Below are 17,402 nucleotides of genomic sequence, written 5' to 3' on the forward strand. Positions count from 1 at the left end.
GAATCGTCACTTCCCGTGTAATGTTGGCTAACAAAACTCCGCCATGTTTAAACCATTGACTGTAACAAACATATACAGTATATATATATAAATATCTTTTCCCAGAATGCTTGATAACTGCATTCGAGGGATAACGTTAATAAATGTGTTTGTCTAAATCTATCTACCTCTAAAGACTGAATAAATTCTGCTCTTCATTGAAGACAATGTTACAAAGTATTTTAAAGTAAGAGTACAAGTAGGAAATGTTCAAAAGTAAGTAACATTTGGGGTGTTTTATTTTTCTCTTCTCAGTTACAATGACAGTGAGCCACCTTGAACAATACCAGGAACTTCAATCTGAAGCAGCTACATGTAAGTCCCACTTCATTTATCATATACTGAACACCTAAACATGCCTAGATGTCTGAAGTGGTTGAGGCCTGTTTGACGTCTGCATAAGTCAGTCTCATCTAAAATATGTTGGCTGACGAGGCCAAAGAAACGTGCCTTTCAAATCAAATGCAACAGTTTGAAAATAAAAATGCTATCACTGAAATAGGCTGCAGATGAATAAAAGAACATGCTGCAGTAAACTGAAACAAATGCAAAACCAGATCATGCAAATACATGACATAATAATGCAAAATCCAAACACACTAATTGAAAAAATAACATAGTATTTCCAAAAAAATTAATGGCCTGGTTGAACAAAAACGTGCGTGTTGTCGTCACACACACACACACGCACACACACCAAACATTTAAAATCACAGTGATTACATGCTCATGTTTGCAGCTGACTGTATCACCAGGCTCAGTGTGAGCAGTTCAAACAGCTGTGTTGATCTTTACTGAATAAAGCAGACGAAAGAAGAATGTGTTCTTTAGCTTTACATCCAACCGCTCTTTAAAGCAGCCGGCTTTAAGGTTTAGATAACACACACACACACACACACACACACACACACACACACACACACACACACACACACACACATACACTTGCATGCTCTGTGATTCATAACCCAGTGTGCAGCCTTTTGACACAAAGGCAATAGGAGCAGCAGCCGGTACAAGCCTGGACTTTTATTCCTTTCAATTTGTCTTGCTTAAAAAACAAACCGGCCGTGAGCTGGTGAATAAATAAAATCAAGCACTGAGGGAGGGAGAGAGGATGGATGAATGGCCTCGTCTCAGCAGTGAGGGGGTACCAGGGGGTCGACCTACCTTGGTGACAAAAGTCTGGGATGTATGGAAGTGTGTTTGTTTACAACGGGACGTCTTTGTCTGCTACCTCGCTCTGTTTGTGCACATCTATAAACATGGCACAGTGTCCTGGTAAAGCTTCATACTGAAACACGTGTGCACCATGAAAGCACTTCATGTGAGGATGTGTCACGTGCAGGTGTAGGTGGGTGTACTCTTTCGAGGCTGCTGTGGCTCAGTGGTGGCTGTGGTTAAAGAACTGCTCAGCCCAAACACCAGCACAAGACGCCTCAGATCTGCCGCTACCAGCTGCCTCCAATGGGGGACAGAGCCTTCTCCTCTGCTGTCCCACCAACGCCCCTTCCTGTCCATATGAGAGCCCCACTGACAACAAAGGACCTGTCCATATAACCTAATATATATAAGGTATAATAATATAATATAAGCTTTTAGATCTTCTTTTATGCTCACGCTCATAACTCTTAATTCTCTTAACTTTCTGTAATTGTCTGATTTGTTGTTGTTGTTGTTGTTTTATGGTAACATAAGATAATCCTTCATTCATCTCGCGAGCGGAGAACTTTACACTGTTACAGCAGCAAAGCAGGAGAGCAGAAGAAAATATGCATCAAAAACAAAAATCAAGATACTTGGTACTTGTATTATAAGATAATGCTTATATTCATCTCACATATGGAGAAATGAAACCCACTCTTGCACATAATGGTGCAGTGTCATCACAAGAGTAGAATTAAAGGCCACCCAGTGACTGAAAGCAGAACACATGTAGTGCACATGTGAAACAGAGCCTTAAAGCACGTGAGATAAGTGACAGGAGGGCGATCGCTGCGATAGCTCTGCAGCACAGATCCCGTGTGTTCACACAAGGCGATGACAAAACCCTGGTTTGTCTTTTACTTGTGTCCCTGAGGGAACATTAGTCACTCAGTGACTCGCGTCAGTTAATGAAAGTCTTTCATTCTGTGTTGTCCTGTCTGCTCCTTCATTCAGCTCTCATGTTGTAAAGCAGCCACCTGGCCCTCCTCAGCCTCCGACATGGATGTGAAGAGTGTTCACAGTGGGTGGTGATGCTCTTCTTGCTTTAGACTTCCACATTTTTGAAAGCTTTACGTAGCCCTCTAAGAAAGCAGAATTTACTGTCTGATGCTCCTGGTTATTAATCATACATCCAGCATGTCTGCTGTATGCTGTTGTTGTTGTTTTTTTTCTTCTGTTAATCAAACGTCATAGAGCCGTGTTGATTGTAGCACTTTGAAATGTCCAAAGACCAAGTGTGGGGAAGTCGTTTTGCAAGAAACTGTGAGGCGATGAGTTATACGTGGGTGCTGATAATGGCACGCTTTATTTTCCGAAGACGTGCTTGGAGCAGAAAAGGATGAAGCCAAATGAATTCAGCCAATGTTTTTGTGTCACACTCGAGTCTTGATTTGTGAACAGGAGCAGATTTTACCCTGCAGAGCTTTGCAGATGTGTCCTTTATTACTTAACAGCAAGAAGAGCAAACACATTAAATACATCCTCGTACTCCATCTCATCCCATCTCCTCTCAATCTTCATGCTCCCCCCCCCCCCCCCCCCCACACACACACACACACACACACACACACACACACATTACACAACTGGACACGTCAAAACCCAGGAGATTGTTCTGTAAGAAGTGGATTAAAGGGAGACATGACACTAAGTGCTTGGTGTGTGTGTGTGTGTGTGTGTGTGTGTGTGTGAACAAGCAGACCAATAAAGGGAGTGTGTTTTATGACAGGTGAAACGAGCCCAGTGAGAAGCTGCCCAGTTCAATATCTCATCACACACACCAAATTGTGCTGTGTGGATGTCACACACACACACACACACACACACACACACACACACACACACACACACACACACACACACACACACACTCTGTTGTGTTTGCACCCATTTAAGGGAAAATTGTCCATTCCAATCCTGATGTCGGTCACACAGTTAAACTATACACACACAGTAATCAGGCAGATGAACAGCAGTAATATACAGAAACATAAAAGACTGTTTTTAATAAAACACACTGACAAGAAGAACAAGAAGGGTCTGAGTCAATTTGTGAAAAACTAGATTTTAGGAGCCGCAGGTTTGACCCCGGTCACCTCTGTCCATGCACAACCTAACCTGAAGCCGTCTTTGTTTTATTGTCATGTTCATGGATTCTGTTGGGGACATTGACGAGAGCTCTGCCATTTCTTTTTTGTCTCAGGTGTAAGGACAGCGAGGACGCTTCGGACTTTGCAATTCAAATAACAGTGTGTCACACATGGGAAGGACTCACTGACATGAAGGCCTTGCTGAGGAAAATCTCCACAGAAAACATTCATCTTATTCACAAGTTTTACACAGAAACACAAAAGGCAGTAAAATGCTGCATGCTGCATTAGCACAGATAGTCACTCAGTGAACACACCGAGCTGTAGACTCACACACACACACCTCGGCCTGGCCCAAACGACATGCTCCAATTAACAACTCCTTAATCCCCCCCCCTCCCCGACACCCTGTACCAAACCCTCAGAACCCTGACAACCTTTGGAATCAAAATATCAAAAAGCAGACATCTCTCAAAGAGGAAGTAATTGGCCTGACCCTGCAACCTCTGGTTTCTTACACGGGGAACACATCAAATCAAACCCGCTACTACAAGACACGCCCACACTGCTAACTAGCGCCTTGGTCGCCGAAAACACACACACACACAGTCCGAGTGTTTACTGCACACATTCGCACACACACCCAAAACAACACGTCATTAGTGGCCGTCCTGTGCTTATGGCTCATTAGACACAAACCAGACAGAGATGTCCAGTTGATGAGGAGGTGAAGTGGCTTCCACTGCACAAACACACACACACACACACTCACACACACACAGGCGCACAAACATTAAAAGCTTCTGCCTTCTTCCAGTGAGGACAGAAACTGCAGGGCTAATCAGGCAGTCTCACAAATAAAGAAGAAAGAGGAGGAGAGGGATGAAGGAAACGATGGAGAGACTTCCATTCCTCCCTGCTGTTTAGAGGAGTTCTGATTGATGCCGGGGCTGAAAGAGCTGGATTTTTTTTAATTAACCTCCTACGAAGAACAAATGGTCCTATCCTGTATGCATAAAGAAAAAGCCACCATTAAGCTCTGTAAATATATACAGTACGTCCATATGACTGATGATCAACTTACACGATCTGCTCATCAGAGAGGAGTTTGTAGACTTGAGTTTGTAAAATGTGCATCATGTTGCTGTCGGGTTAAGACGGAAACGTCAGCACTAAATTCAAAGAAAGTGTTAAACTATAGTACATGGATGTGATCAGTAGGGAAAGCTGTCTGTTCAGCTAATCATGTTTAAAAAAGTACAAGCTGCACTGCAGAAGGTCTTTAGTTTGGTTTGAAGGATAGTTACTCCTCCTTCACTTCCTGGTTTGGCCTTAAATGAGTCACAGACATGCATAAAAAGAGAAGGAGAGTAAATCAAAGTATGAAGGTGTATTTATAATTGGCAACTGCTGCTGCAAACATGTTTGGTTTGCAGTTATTCAAATATCCAGGAGACATGGAAAAAAGTCTCATTGTTTGGGTGTCGTAGTTTGTTCAGTTCTGAAATTGTCGACATGTTACTATGTTGATATGTTAAATTCTCTCTTATATTAAGAGTCTGTTTTGTTATGACGTGATCAAGCAGTGAGGCAAAAACAAAACTGCAACCGAGACTAGATCTGTAAAAGTTTCTTAAAACTCTCCATAAATATGCAGCGTGTAATATTTATTTAGTCATCCACTCTTATATTACATAAACACATTGATCAGAAAAAAAAAACATAAAGTAAGAAATGAACACTTTATCAAAAGCTGTCAAAAAGCAAATAGAGCGGACTTGTTTAAGAAAATAACATTTTTGGTCACGAGCTTGATGTCAATGATTGCATTTTATTTTTACCCCTTTTTTAATAAACCTTAGATTCATTCTTAGATGAGTGAGTGTTATAATGACTCATAAACACAGCACAATCACGGCCTACCCGTGCATATATTCAAGCTAACACAACATAATGAAGGTGTTTGGTGGCCATAACCGGAGCTTCTGTAAATGATGGCAGCCGACGCACGAGTTCAGTCTTATTCATTCCACGAACACTACATGCTGTATGCTAATGAGGCCTTTTTATTTACTGGACTTGGGGAGAAGCTCATAAGGTTGTCCCGCTGGTTTATATTGTTAACCAGGTGTAAACATGCTATTTGCATAGTCATTGGGGATAAAAATGTTTGGTCCTCGTGTTGAGGGGACAGGCAGACTTAATTTTCAGATCAAGATGCATTATAATGGAACAAGTGAAGGGCGGCTTATTTATGGAGTAGAGACTTGTCCCTGCTCTGCGTATATGCATGTATTTACATATTACACAACATATAACACACATGCATATTAGCATAGAAGCACACATGTTCAAAGTGTTACATAAACTCCAACTTGTATTAAATAAAAATACAGCGAGGAGGTTGTAATGACCAACACCACCAGGTTTCTGCATATCCCTAGGGGGAAGAGGAATTCACCTCATGTAAGTACAGTATGAACTGTAGTCAAAGGTACATACACAGGAGGCCGGGGGTGGGTCCTGACTTTGGTTGAGGAGTGTCTGGAGGGGCTCTGGCAGAATCACCTCATTGATCAAATCAAGTGTTGACATGACTCGTGTAATATTTGAATAAAACACTCCTGTCCTAACACAACACAGCAACATGCATTGATAGTCACATGACTTCATAGCAGACGCAGCCGCTCAAAATGCTCACCCAACACACTTCCATATCCTCTCACTCCCTTCATTTAGGCGCTCACACACACGCATGTTAAAAACACTCTTACACTGCGCATCTCACTGCGCACACACCACAAGTTAAAGCCTCTAAACAAACCCACTGTAAGTTAATCACTGTGTTAGATCGAGAGCAGATGCAGCCTATGCTAATGTCCCGGTTAATGCCTTGGTGGCTCTCCTTGAGAAATATATTTATCGCTTTATTATGGTCTCGTTTCTATAATTCATAGGAAGCATGAGGTGCTCGATCACACCCAGATGAATAGAGCCGAGGAGAGAGGCAAGTGTAATTCACTGAGGCCTGCTGCCGTTATGTTCCTCTCCTCTTTCTCCCTTTTTCTTCTTCCTGTTCTTTCTCCCAGTGACTGTACTTATGGATCTTAATATTATCATAGCAGGCTGTGCACGCTCCACTAATGGTGTTGCCTCATGGGTGGGAAAAACGTTTTCATCAAGTACACAACCCTGTGGGAGCAATCGCAGAGAGACATTATATCCAATACTTCAATATTATCTTGTAGTGTTAGCGAGGCAATCATTAAGCATGCCAATCCAATTAGCATGAGGTATAAAACAACAGCGAGGGGTTCAAACACTGGCAGCTAAAAGGCTCATGTCAATGTGGGTCGGCATGATCACTTTATATTTAAAGCAAACGGAATGAATCGCAGCACAACAAACAAACAAATGCACACATGAAAACATGCTCATCTGTTTCTGTTGACAGTTTTATTGTTGAGTTCTTGCATCTCGTCAAATACTTCCAACAGTTTTCAAAGTCAGAGAAAAGGGTAAGTCTATAGTTCTAACGATCCGTGTCTTCTCTGCGACTGTCATCATGACACAAAATGTTTATTGTTGCCAAGGAAACATCGGATGCTACGGCAGGACCACTGCACAAGCTAGCCGGAGCTGCTACTGGAAGCTGCCGTGCGGTTGCTATATGAGCTGCTTAAAAAAAAGCTCATGTAAATTATACTTGGATACGTTGTCGGTACACATACTCTCTCTCTCAGGTCGGTTTCGCCTTTTCGAATTGATTACGTTCAACACGAAGCTCGTTTTCACCAGAGGGGGAGTGGCAGAGAGAATCATGATTCTCCGTGAGCCTCAACGGTATGCCTTGTTATTGTTTTGATTGAGAGCCCCCTGGAGGCCTCTTTTACATACTGTGTATTGTAATAAGTTTAAAAAAAATTTGCAAAAGAAAGAGAGGAACCAGGTGAAGAGTGAGGACTGTGCACAACAATGATTCAATAATTTTAAAAAGAAAACTTTATAGTGCAAGCTTCTTTCCTGCAGTCCTGTTTTTTTGGTGTGGGTATTTCTCTGTGTCCTGTATTAGCTGGTGGAATTATAAATAAGAAAATGAAACAGAGGGAAGTTAAACCTGATAAGGATTCTTTTCTCTACCTTCAAAAAGGAATGACCGTTTGCTCTGACATTTGCTTTGCCTGCCTGAATGTTTTCACGAAATCACCACAACTGCTTCCTAGTGCGAAGGAAGAAAGGGGAAAAAAAGAATGGAGAGTAAAGGAATTGAGGAATAAAAAACGATGTTTGGCGAAAAGATGAAATGGGAGGAAAAGGTGTGGTTGAATGAAATAGGACAAGTTAATAAAACAAGGGAATAGGTCTAAAAACAAATGTGAAGAAATCAAGCTGACCTCTGACCTCTGTCACACACCTAAATGCATACACACTCACACAAATCCATCCACTGGTCAAGGAACTTAAAGCAAGCATTTGTAGAGTTCCTGTGCTTGTCAAGTGATCAAATGCCACACGCAGGTGGTGTGTACATGTGTGGTTGTGTGTGTGTGTACATGTGTGTGTAATGGCGTCAGAATGTTGTGACCTGAGAGGTTTAGGTCAAAGCACATTTACTCACTGACATGACTCTAATTACATCCCCATCCCTCCCCCTCGCTCTCTCTTAAATACAGACCCACTGTAAGAAACACACCTCAGTGTAATAATGTCATGCTGCCGTGTCGCAGTGCAGAAGGGAGCGGGTCCCCTCACGGACAACACAGCACCATGACTTTTCCTGTCTGGGTCTTCTCTGATACATGACCCCTCTGTCCTCTGCCGTCTGACTTCATGAGGTTTTTGTCCTTAATATTCTCGCTAAAATGGAAAAAATAAAAAATAAAAAGGCAAACAGATTCAATGTCTGTGTCTAAAGGAAAACAGTGAGAGCACAGATAGTAGTCCAGTCCGCCCCAGCCTGAGCCTGCATCGGCTCCTCATTCTCTCCTCCGACAGCCCGTCGGCAGCAGACGCCTCTCGTTCTTCCATCAGCCTCAACTGCCTGTCTCTATATCTCTGCTCGTAGTGAGATCTACTAACATCCGATTCCTCTACAAGAACATCCAAATCAGTTTTCACTATCCTCGGTTCTTCTCAGCTTTGCCACATGACCTCTTAGCAAGGCAGTGAAATCAACTGATCTGTGATAGGTCTTTAGCTTCAGTTGGTCGAAAACATGAGGAACTAGCGATGTAGTTTCACCCCCTCTAACCAAAACAGCCTACGATGATGCAAAACAAGGCTTTTCGTGTGGATGGAGGCTCCTTCTCAGTTTCTAAGTTTTGAAACATCATTATAAAATCTTTTTAAGTGTTCTCTATTGTTCCTGTTTTACCCATACAAAAAAATCATCGTCACCAATATATACAAACTGAATGTGTTGAAGCTGCAGTTTCCATTGTGATGGTTGAATTTGAAGGTGACACAGGAAATACAAACTGCCTCTTCTTCACATGCGTGTCCTGTGCGTTCATTGCTGCATTGTGAATAGTTTGCTGTCTTGCTTCCTTTGACGCATCATGGCAACATGGATCACTGGGGGGGCATTTAGCACTGTGTGGGGTTAATTTAGCTGACCCTGTCCTATGCTGGACACATTGTGGCAATAAGTCTTTCTCTGAACAACACACACTAACACATTATACACACAACAAATGTATGTGAGCCCATGTCTGTTGATGGTGAGGATGGGCAGTGACAAGCTGATTTTACAGCAGATAAAACGGGGAGGGTTTGGGGTCAAGTCAGAGGATGTAAAAAATGTTGGAAGAGAGAAAATGTTAATCTTGGAACGTTAGGCTCGTTTATCAAGCTATAGAGGTTCAACTATTGTATCGGAAACAGCAAACACACACACAAAAATCATTCCTGGAGCAGTATTTACAATGTACAACAGTTATAAGATAGTGGATGATATGAATACTTCATTGGTTTTACAAGTGGCAGCAGTGTCACAATATTGACAAGGTTTTGACTGAAATGCTCCATTTTCTTGTTAGCATAAATCTTTACCTCATGCCCTTTGGTTATGCAGATGACCAATGGGAGAAATGAATTCCACATTTTATCTTAATGTATCATCCTAATCCTTATTGTAGTATTCTACCAGCCAATTATTTTTTAAATGATGGAGAGTGACAGCATCTACAGTATCTCTAGTATAAGTTTGATGAACCACCACTTGGAGACTGAGTCTGTGGGAATCACATGTATTTAATAAAGACATTGGCCGTCTTTCCATTGCTATTAAATGGACCTTGAACATAGAGTTATTAGGTTACACATTTGGAAAATGCTGACCCCAGTGCTCTCCAGATCCAACCTTTCACCCAAATAAAGTCACTGCTGGCAATAGACAAAACCCCAACGTGGCTACGTCCAAATAGCTGAATTTGATCTATTTATTAATGAATGACTTGAAATAGCTAAATCGACTTTTAACCAAAAATGTGTGGTTGTAAGCTAACATAATGATTATCAACAATATAATGCACAAAGAAAAACGTAGCCAACATTGCTCCCAGGGTTGTCACGATGCCAGGAATTTTATGTAAAGATTAATCGTAAGGGAGTTAAAAATCGATACAAAGTGGTCACGGTTCACATCCATACTTTTTAAAAAAAGAATCGCAGTAACAGGGTCTGAAATCAACACCGGCCAAGCGCCAAATGTGGCTAGATTTTCTGTTTGGTGAGTCCATTTCAGAGAGCAGAGATCTGCCACAGAGAAGGTAAATGTTTAATTATAAATTCATAAAAACTATGCTGTGAGTATTTAGCGTGTGCGACGTGCCCTTTTAACTTTTAGTGCATCAGCACACAGTTGATCCGTGAACCATACGACTGAGTCAGGAAGACGTAATTTGGTCAAACAGTCGGTTTTTCTCCGTTCACTCTCACCTTGTCTGCAGCTAACATAGCGCTAGCAACGTCCTCTCATGGTCTCTGTAGTCTGTGAACTTCTCCACTCAGAAACAGTGCAGACTAGAGTTATAAACACTGCAGGTAGTGCACGCAGCAGGGAACAAGCTATTTAATAATAAAGGCCAGCAATATTTTTTAAATTTCTCAATTTCCTGATCTGACAAAATTATTGAATTTGTGACTTAAATCTGTGATTGATTCAACAGAACATAATGTTTCTCAATTAAATAAACAACAGATGTGTTGGTGACACAAAAACACTATTTGTTATTTCAGCCATTAAAACATGTTTGGCTTGTACTTTTCATTTACCTGCCACCTGGGCTGGTTAGTCAAAAAGTTAATTTGGGACCCTGTCAGTAATATGGTGAGCGTCAGCAGCTGTAGAGCAGAGGTGGTTGGTTGCAACAATGCAGAGCAATTTCATAATATTCCTTCTTAATTATCATTCATATTCCCGTTAAACCCACCTGTCAATCGAGCCACGGGCAACAAAGAGCTGTGGTGGTCCAACACAGCTCTCTGTAGCCCGTGGCAGCTTTTGCTTTAAACTATGAGGGAAGAGTTTTTTATTTTAATCTTCGGTTCTTTCCAAAACTATCTGTCTTTAAAATGATAGAAATGACATTGTTGAAAAGCACCAGAGTATTGAAAATTATGACAATCTTACTGCCTTGTGGGATTACGTCTGACAATCTGAGATCTGCTGCCAAGCATCCTCTACGACAGCCGAGAACCCCTGAAGTTGTTAAGGGTCCTGAAGTTGATTAAGACTGAGGTGAGCACTCCACTGCCTGCCTGCCCTTAAAGAGCTCTTCATCCTGAATATGACGAGTCCCAAGGACCCCACTCTCCAACCATCCAGGGATAGACTAGACTAGACTAGCGTGTTTTGCAGCCAGGCAGGCCAGCAGGCAGAGAGAGACAAATGCAGAGCAGAGAAGTAAAGTGCCTCTTCACACTGCCAGTTAATAGTACCAAAGTGGGGGTAGCAGGACAGAGGGAAACCTCTTGGCTGCCTGACCCAATGAAGAGCTCTCAATCCTGGGCTCGAAGAGTCTCGGAGCCCCCTCTCTCTCCTAGACCTCCGGCTTTGCAGCCCCGCTGGGTCAGAGCTTACCCCACAGCCCTACTCTGGAGCCTCGGTAATAAGGCCTGGATGAACTCTTCAAGGGGATTAAAAGCCTCTTCTGTCCCCTGGGCTCCGGCTTTTTAAACTGGTTGAATTCTCTCTATAGCTACATCCAACTTTAGGACTACAGTTTTAAATACAAACACCAATGGAGATGTCAGTCTTCATCTAGATAAATATAGAAATAAATAGATTATTCCGCCACAGGAAATTGTGATTTAGGACTTCCAATTTGATAATATTGAACAAGGTTCAGAACGATTTAGTAGTTTGAAGCTCCAGTGGAAACAAAGGCACTGCACGGTGGGTGTGAGAGCTTGAGTATGGAGGACGCGTGGAGAGGCAGAGTGGCCGTCGAGTGGAGAGATGGAGTGTTAAACTGGAGTCGGGGTGGAGGAGAAGAGATGCAGAGATCAACACGGGTCAGGAGAGGGTAGATTGGGAGGTGGGAGGAGAAAGAGGAGATCACAATACCGAAGTCCTGTTCTAATCTACTGCACAGCAAGTTGCTGCTGTTTGATCAAAAAAATAATACAAATGAAGCTAAATGAAAATCTATGCGTAAGCTCAGTTTTTAAACATAGTTTTTCTAATAGAAAGACCAACAAAGTCTTTCCATTAGGCCTGTAATATACAGTTTATATCCAGTAATTTGATGATACATTTCTTCTGTTTGGTCTGTTTATGTGGACTGTTGTTTATCGAGGATACTGAGACTTAGACAAGTAATAGTCCTGCATGAAACCTCCCCGAAAACTCTGTCAATTTTACTTTGATTCATAAAAACATGAAGGATGAATGATTTTGTTTATGCAAGTGTTTCATGTCTTTATGCTAAGCTAATTTTCTGGACTGGAGTTTGGGAAGTGTTCGAGTTTCCATTAATACATTTGCAGTGCTTGTAGTATAAACAGTCTGCCATAATGACCATCTGTAATCGAACATTATATACAGTATTTATCTTGATAAAGATATCTGCATACAAGCGCAGCTAACCCTTCTTTTCTTTTTTTAAACTCTACTTTGAGCTTTTTACACTTTTATTTGAATACAGGACAGTGGATAGCGTCAGAGTTGGGAATGATTTGCAGGAAAGGGGCCACAAGTTGGATTCAAACCTGGGATGCTGACTTTTTGGACGTGGAGTATGCAAACCAACCACTCGTCGACCAACACAATCTGTTCTTGATTGAAAAGAAATCAATTGAGCGTAACATCTGCTTGACGCGTGTGTCATGGAGGCAATCAGTGCTTTCAAATCCTGAGTCGTTGAAATGCTGTAGAAATGATCGATCCATCAAACACGTATTTTAAAAGATTTCCTTCTTCTTTTGAGCACAGTCATGACACTTAGATTTTTTGGACTTTTTACGAATCTGCATCTTGATGTCATTATTTAGCTAAATAAAGAACCTATAATTAGAAATAAATTACAAAAGTTTAATTTTTCAGGCTCATACCACTAAACTTATCATTATTATTATTTAGGTTTATACACTGCTCAAAACAATAAAGGGAACACTAAAATAACACATCCTAGATCTGAACGAGTGAAGTATTCTTATTAAATACTGATGATCAATGGAAATCAAATTTATTAACCAACGGAGGTCTAGATTTGGAGTAACACTCAAAATCAAAGTGGAGAAACACACTACAGGCAGATCCAACTTTGATGTAATGTCCTTAAAACAAAATTAGGTTTAGTGTGGCCTCCACATGCCTGTATGACCTCCCTACAACACCTGGGCAGGCTCCTGATGAGGTGGCAGATGGTCTCCTGAGGGATCTCCTCCCAGAACTGAACTAAAGCATCTTCCACCTCCTGGACAGTCTGTGGTGCATTGTGGTGTTGGTGGATGCAGCGAGACATGATGTCCCAGATGTGCTCAATTGAATTCAGGTCTGGGGAACGGGCAGGCCAGTCCATAGCATCAATGCCTCCATCTTGCAGGAGCTGCTGACACACTCCAGCCACATGAGGTCCAGCATTGTCTTGCATTAGGATGAATCCAGGGCCAACCGCGCCAACATATGGTCTCACAAGGGGTCTAAGGACCTCATCTTGGTACCTAATGGCAGTCAGGCTACCTCTACCAAGCACATGGAGGGCTGTGCGGCCCCCTAAAGAAATGCCAACCCACACCATTACTGACCCACTGCTAAACTGGTCATTCTGAAGGATGGCAGAACGTTCTGTATTAGTGTAGTGTGTACACTATATGTGATATATATATACACACACACACACACATAGTGTATAAATGTGTTTGAATGGTATTAATTGATAATGATGGACACTTAATATATCAACCTCTGCCATCAGTGAACATGTGTGAAAAGCACTACTTTGAGTATAGTCGGGAGAAAAGTGTCATACAAGCTCAAGTTCATTTACCATTTTCATCTTAAATCAATTTACATCAACAGACACAAAAAAGGAAACTCTCTTATAATATCAAATACCCTTTTTTATTTAGCATTTCTGCCAATCACTCAGTGCTTAGAATATAAGAAAAATGGGCACATCCATTTCAGTGATCTCTAAAACAATTGAGATGGTTTGAACCAATCATTGTTTTCCTCTTCGTTCATAGCAACACGATCCAGCTGCTCCCTCCTCATGTCTTGTGTCTCTGTGATGGCGTGTCACAGTGGGGGCGATGCAGGTTAAACTCTAGCACTCTCACCCGGTGGGGCAATTAGACAAGCCAGCATTCAGGAGCTACTTGGATTGCTTTTGTCGCTCCGGGAGGTAATTTGGTTTGTTTTCATGTAAATGTGATCAGAACCAAAAAAAAAAAAAAAACCCAGTTGCTGTGTTCTTTCATTTAACTTTCTGTCTTTCCAACAGCTTAACATCATCGCCTCTTTCTGTTTGTCTCTTTCCTCCCCATCACTTTCTCTGTCTCTCACTGCCGCCACAACCTCGACAAGCTTCTGTCTCCACCCACCTCTTCCTCTTCTTCTTCTCTTTCTACCTCACTTCTCCTTCATGCCTCCTTACCCTTCCATCTCACTCGTCCACATTTTCCAACCTCCCACAACACCTTAACTCCACCATACAAATCTCCCTCTTCTCTTTCTCCCACTCTCTCCGAGTAAGGTGACACCAGCAAGACCACTAATTAGAATTCTGTCACTAAGTAAATGCATTGTGACCGCTGGCTGACAGCGCTGTGTGTGTGTGTATGTGTGTGTGTCCACGCGTGTGTGAGTGTGTGACAGTTTGGGCAGCTTGTTGGCGGTGACGATGGCAGCCGCCTGGCATTTTTAACGTGGCAAGGTGCTGCTCCCGCCACTGACCTGACAGTCATTTAAATTACACAGAGGAAGGCTGCTGTGTGTGTGTGTGTGTGTGTGTGTGTGTGTGTGTGTGTGTGTGTGTGTGTGTGTGTGTGTGTGTGTGAGGAGAATGAGAGGGAGATTGAGGAAGGACCATTAGTAGCTGTGGGGTAATTCACTGAGTTGCAGGTTGACTGATTGTGTAGCTGACTGACTCACTGACTCATTGTAGGGAAACAGACAGACAGATAGGCACGGCTTGTTTACTGTGTCAGCTCAACAATATAACACAAATCTTTCTCATTTACACACACAGACACACTGTGAGATAGGATGGAAAATGGTAGAAAAGAAGTGAGAGGAAGCTAAAAAAAACAAAAACACAAATGGCTCTCATAACCTGGCGATCAAGGTGTGCGCTTTGATAAAAAAAAAAAGATTGACATGGAAATGCGGTTTACAGATTTATTTTACTCATCCATTTCGTCCGTCCATCACTTTGAAAGCTTTTTCAATCACACAATCTTCTCTTCTTTTTTTTTTCTGGAAAGTTCCGACAACACAAAACAACAACAGCCTACACATCTTCTCCGTGTACCAGGCAAACGTTCTTTCTTTGTTCCTCGGCGTGATGTTTGCACAGAGTGAAAGTCAAATGTGAATTTGGTGATTTGAAGAGCTCGTTTAAGATGAGCCGTGTTATAGCCTTCTGCAACAACATGTTCACACACTTTTGCTTTATGCCTCATCCACATGCTGGGCCTCGCTGCTCGCACTCTGAAAGCATTTAAAAAATGTCTTTAAATCAGAAAGGGGGGGGGGTAAAGGCAGGACGACAGGGTTTAAATTATTGGAATTTCGCGAATAAATAGAACAAAAGATTTCTGCAGATACTTCTTTCTCTCTTCTTGTGCAACCTGCAAATCTTGACTGAACCGTGAGCCCCCCCCCCCCCCCCCCCCCCCACAATCCTATCAGTGACTTATGAGTGCAATGTGCAGATTTCAGACAGTTGTACAAATACTTGTTACAAAGATCTGCGTAAATGGTAAAATGAGCACATATTTTGCACACATTGTAATTTTCTTAGACAGCGATAATGTGTATAAATCAAGCTCCAGAAGCTTTAAGCACAAACACCATGCTTAATGTACATGTTTTCTCCCAATCTTTGCTGTAGTGGAGCCATTTACATTTGAAGTGAAAGTTTCACGTCTTCTTCGTGGGATGCTTTGCATATGTACAGGCACATTTACTCATTTCTATGTTGCTTTGGAGAGGATTTCTGCCAAACTCGATTTCATTGTATTTTGACACACAATGACAAAGTGCCAATCGACCCACAAATCAGCCAAGACAGTATACAAAAGCCATGTTAGGATCAAGCCAAACAATGGCCTCCGCGGTCTCGTCAATCATTCAATCATCAACATTACACTTTCAAATGACGTGCCATGCGTACTCCAAATTGCATTTTAGTGTGCATATGATATGACTTGCAACCCATCCCGACAGGTAAAGGAATGGATTCTGGGATGGGTAACCCTAAAGTTATGTACATTCTTGTACTGTCACACTAATTCGCTGGTGACGTCATGACATTGTAAAGGTAAAGCGTGCGTTTCCGCTATAAAACTTAGTGGCAGGGATTTGCGTAGTCATATGCAATCAAAATTGCAATTTGGCGGATGCGTGGCACGTAATTTGAAAGCGTGACGTCGTGTTATTTGTACGCAGACTGTGAGACCGGGTTGCACTGGCCTCCTTCTGTTAGTTTTCCTCCCTCTGATTTTGTGACGTAGTGAACCAGATCAGACTTCATCGTGATTTGAACCGTTCGACACCAGAGGTCATTTGAGTGTGTGTTCAGAGAGAACGTGACGCATCAGTCAGTCACGTGATTTTACCCGAACGTTAGCTGTTAGCTAGCTACATGTAGCGATGAAAGCTCATTGTTGGTAAAAGTGTGTTTAAATGGCAGCTCAGCCTCCGACTCTCTTCCTCTATCAGGGTTTCAGTCATGTTTCTTCACCGATAGAACACCTTTACGCTCAATATTTTATTGAAACCATGACAAACATCAATGTGTTTAGTACAAACTTTAAAACTACAAGGCTCCCCCTCTTTTGAACATGATTGTCCTGTTTGATATCTACAGCCGAGTGTTTGTCTCTTTGTAAGGTGAGCGCGTCAAAGTGATCAGAGCGGAGTCGTGTGCTGCGTTAAGTCCAGCTGCAGAAACTCTCTCTGTCTCCGCCCACCGCTTCATTTTCGCCTCACTTTTCTCCGTCCGTCCCTTTAGTAGTAATAACGGAAGGCTTCCGTGTGGCAAAGTTGACGGACGCCGTGTGACTGCTGGTAAAATTGTAAACGGCTTGTCGGGTAATATGTTTTTAATCGGTTAAACTCTTAACAGCGATGAATTGATTAATCATGGATTAATCATTAACATCCTCGGTTTAAATCATAGGGACAAACATGGAAGGAAAGAGGAAGAGAGAGAAAAGAAAAGTATTCCTTTTCAAAGAGAGGACACATTTAATTTAAAATAAATAAATTGGGATGCAGTTGAAGGAGTGGTAGAGGGAGGGATTGGAGGAGAGCCTTACAGAAAACAGTCCCTCAAAGGAAAGTCAGTGCTCAGCAGACAGCCACAATGACAGCAGCATGGTAAAACACCTCTAATG

The 17,402-nt window shown here is 42.1% G+C and overlaps 1 long non-coding RNA gene across 1 annotated transcript in view; it reads left to right on the plus strand.

Annotated features, from left to right (window-relative positions):
• Positions 1 to 292: 292 nt before the first annotated feature.
• The window catches only part of LOC306827551, a 46,279-nt gene continuing 29,169 nt past the window's right edge, over positions 293 to 17,402 (plus strand). Inside the window, exon 1 of the long non-coding RNA XR_013779645.1 lies at positions 293 to 354. This is a non-coding gene — a long non-coding RNA (uncharacterized lncRNA). The remainder of the gene's footprint in view (positions 355 to 17,402) is intronic.

The sequence above is a fragment of the Symphodus melops genome, assembly GCF_947650265.1.
Source record: "Symphodus melops genome assembly, chromosome: 7".
NCBI classification, from domain to species: Eukaryota; Metazoa; Chordata; class Actinopteri; order Labriformes; family Labridae; genus Symphodus; species Symphodus melops.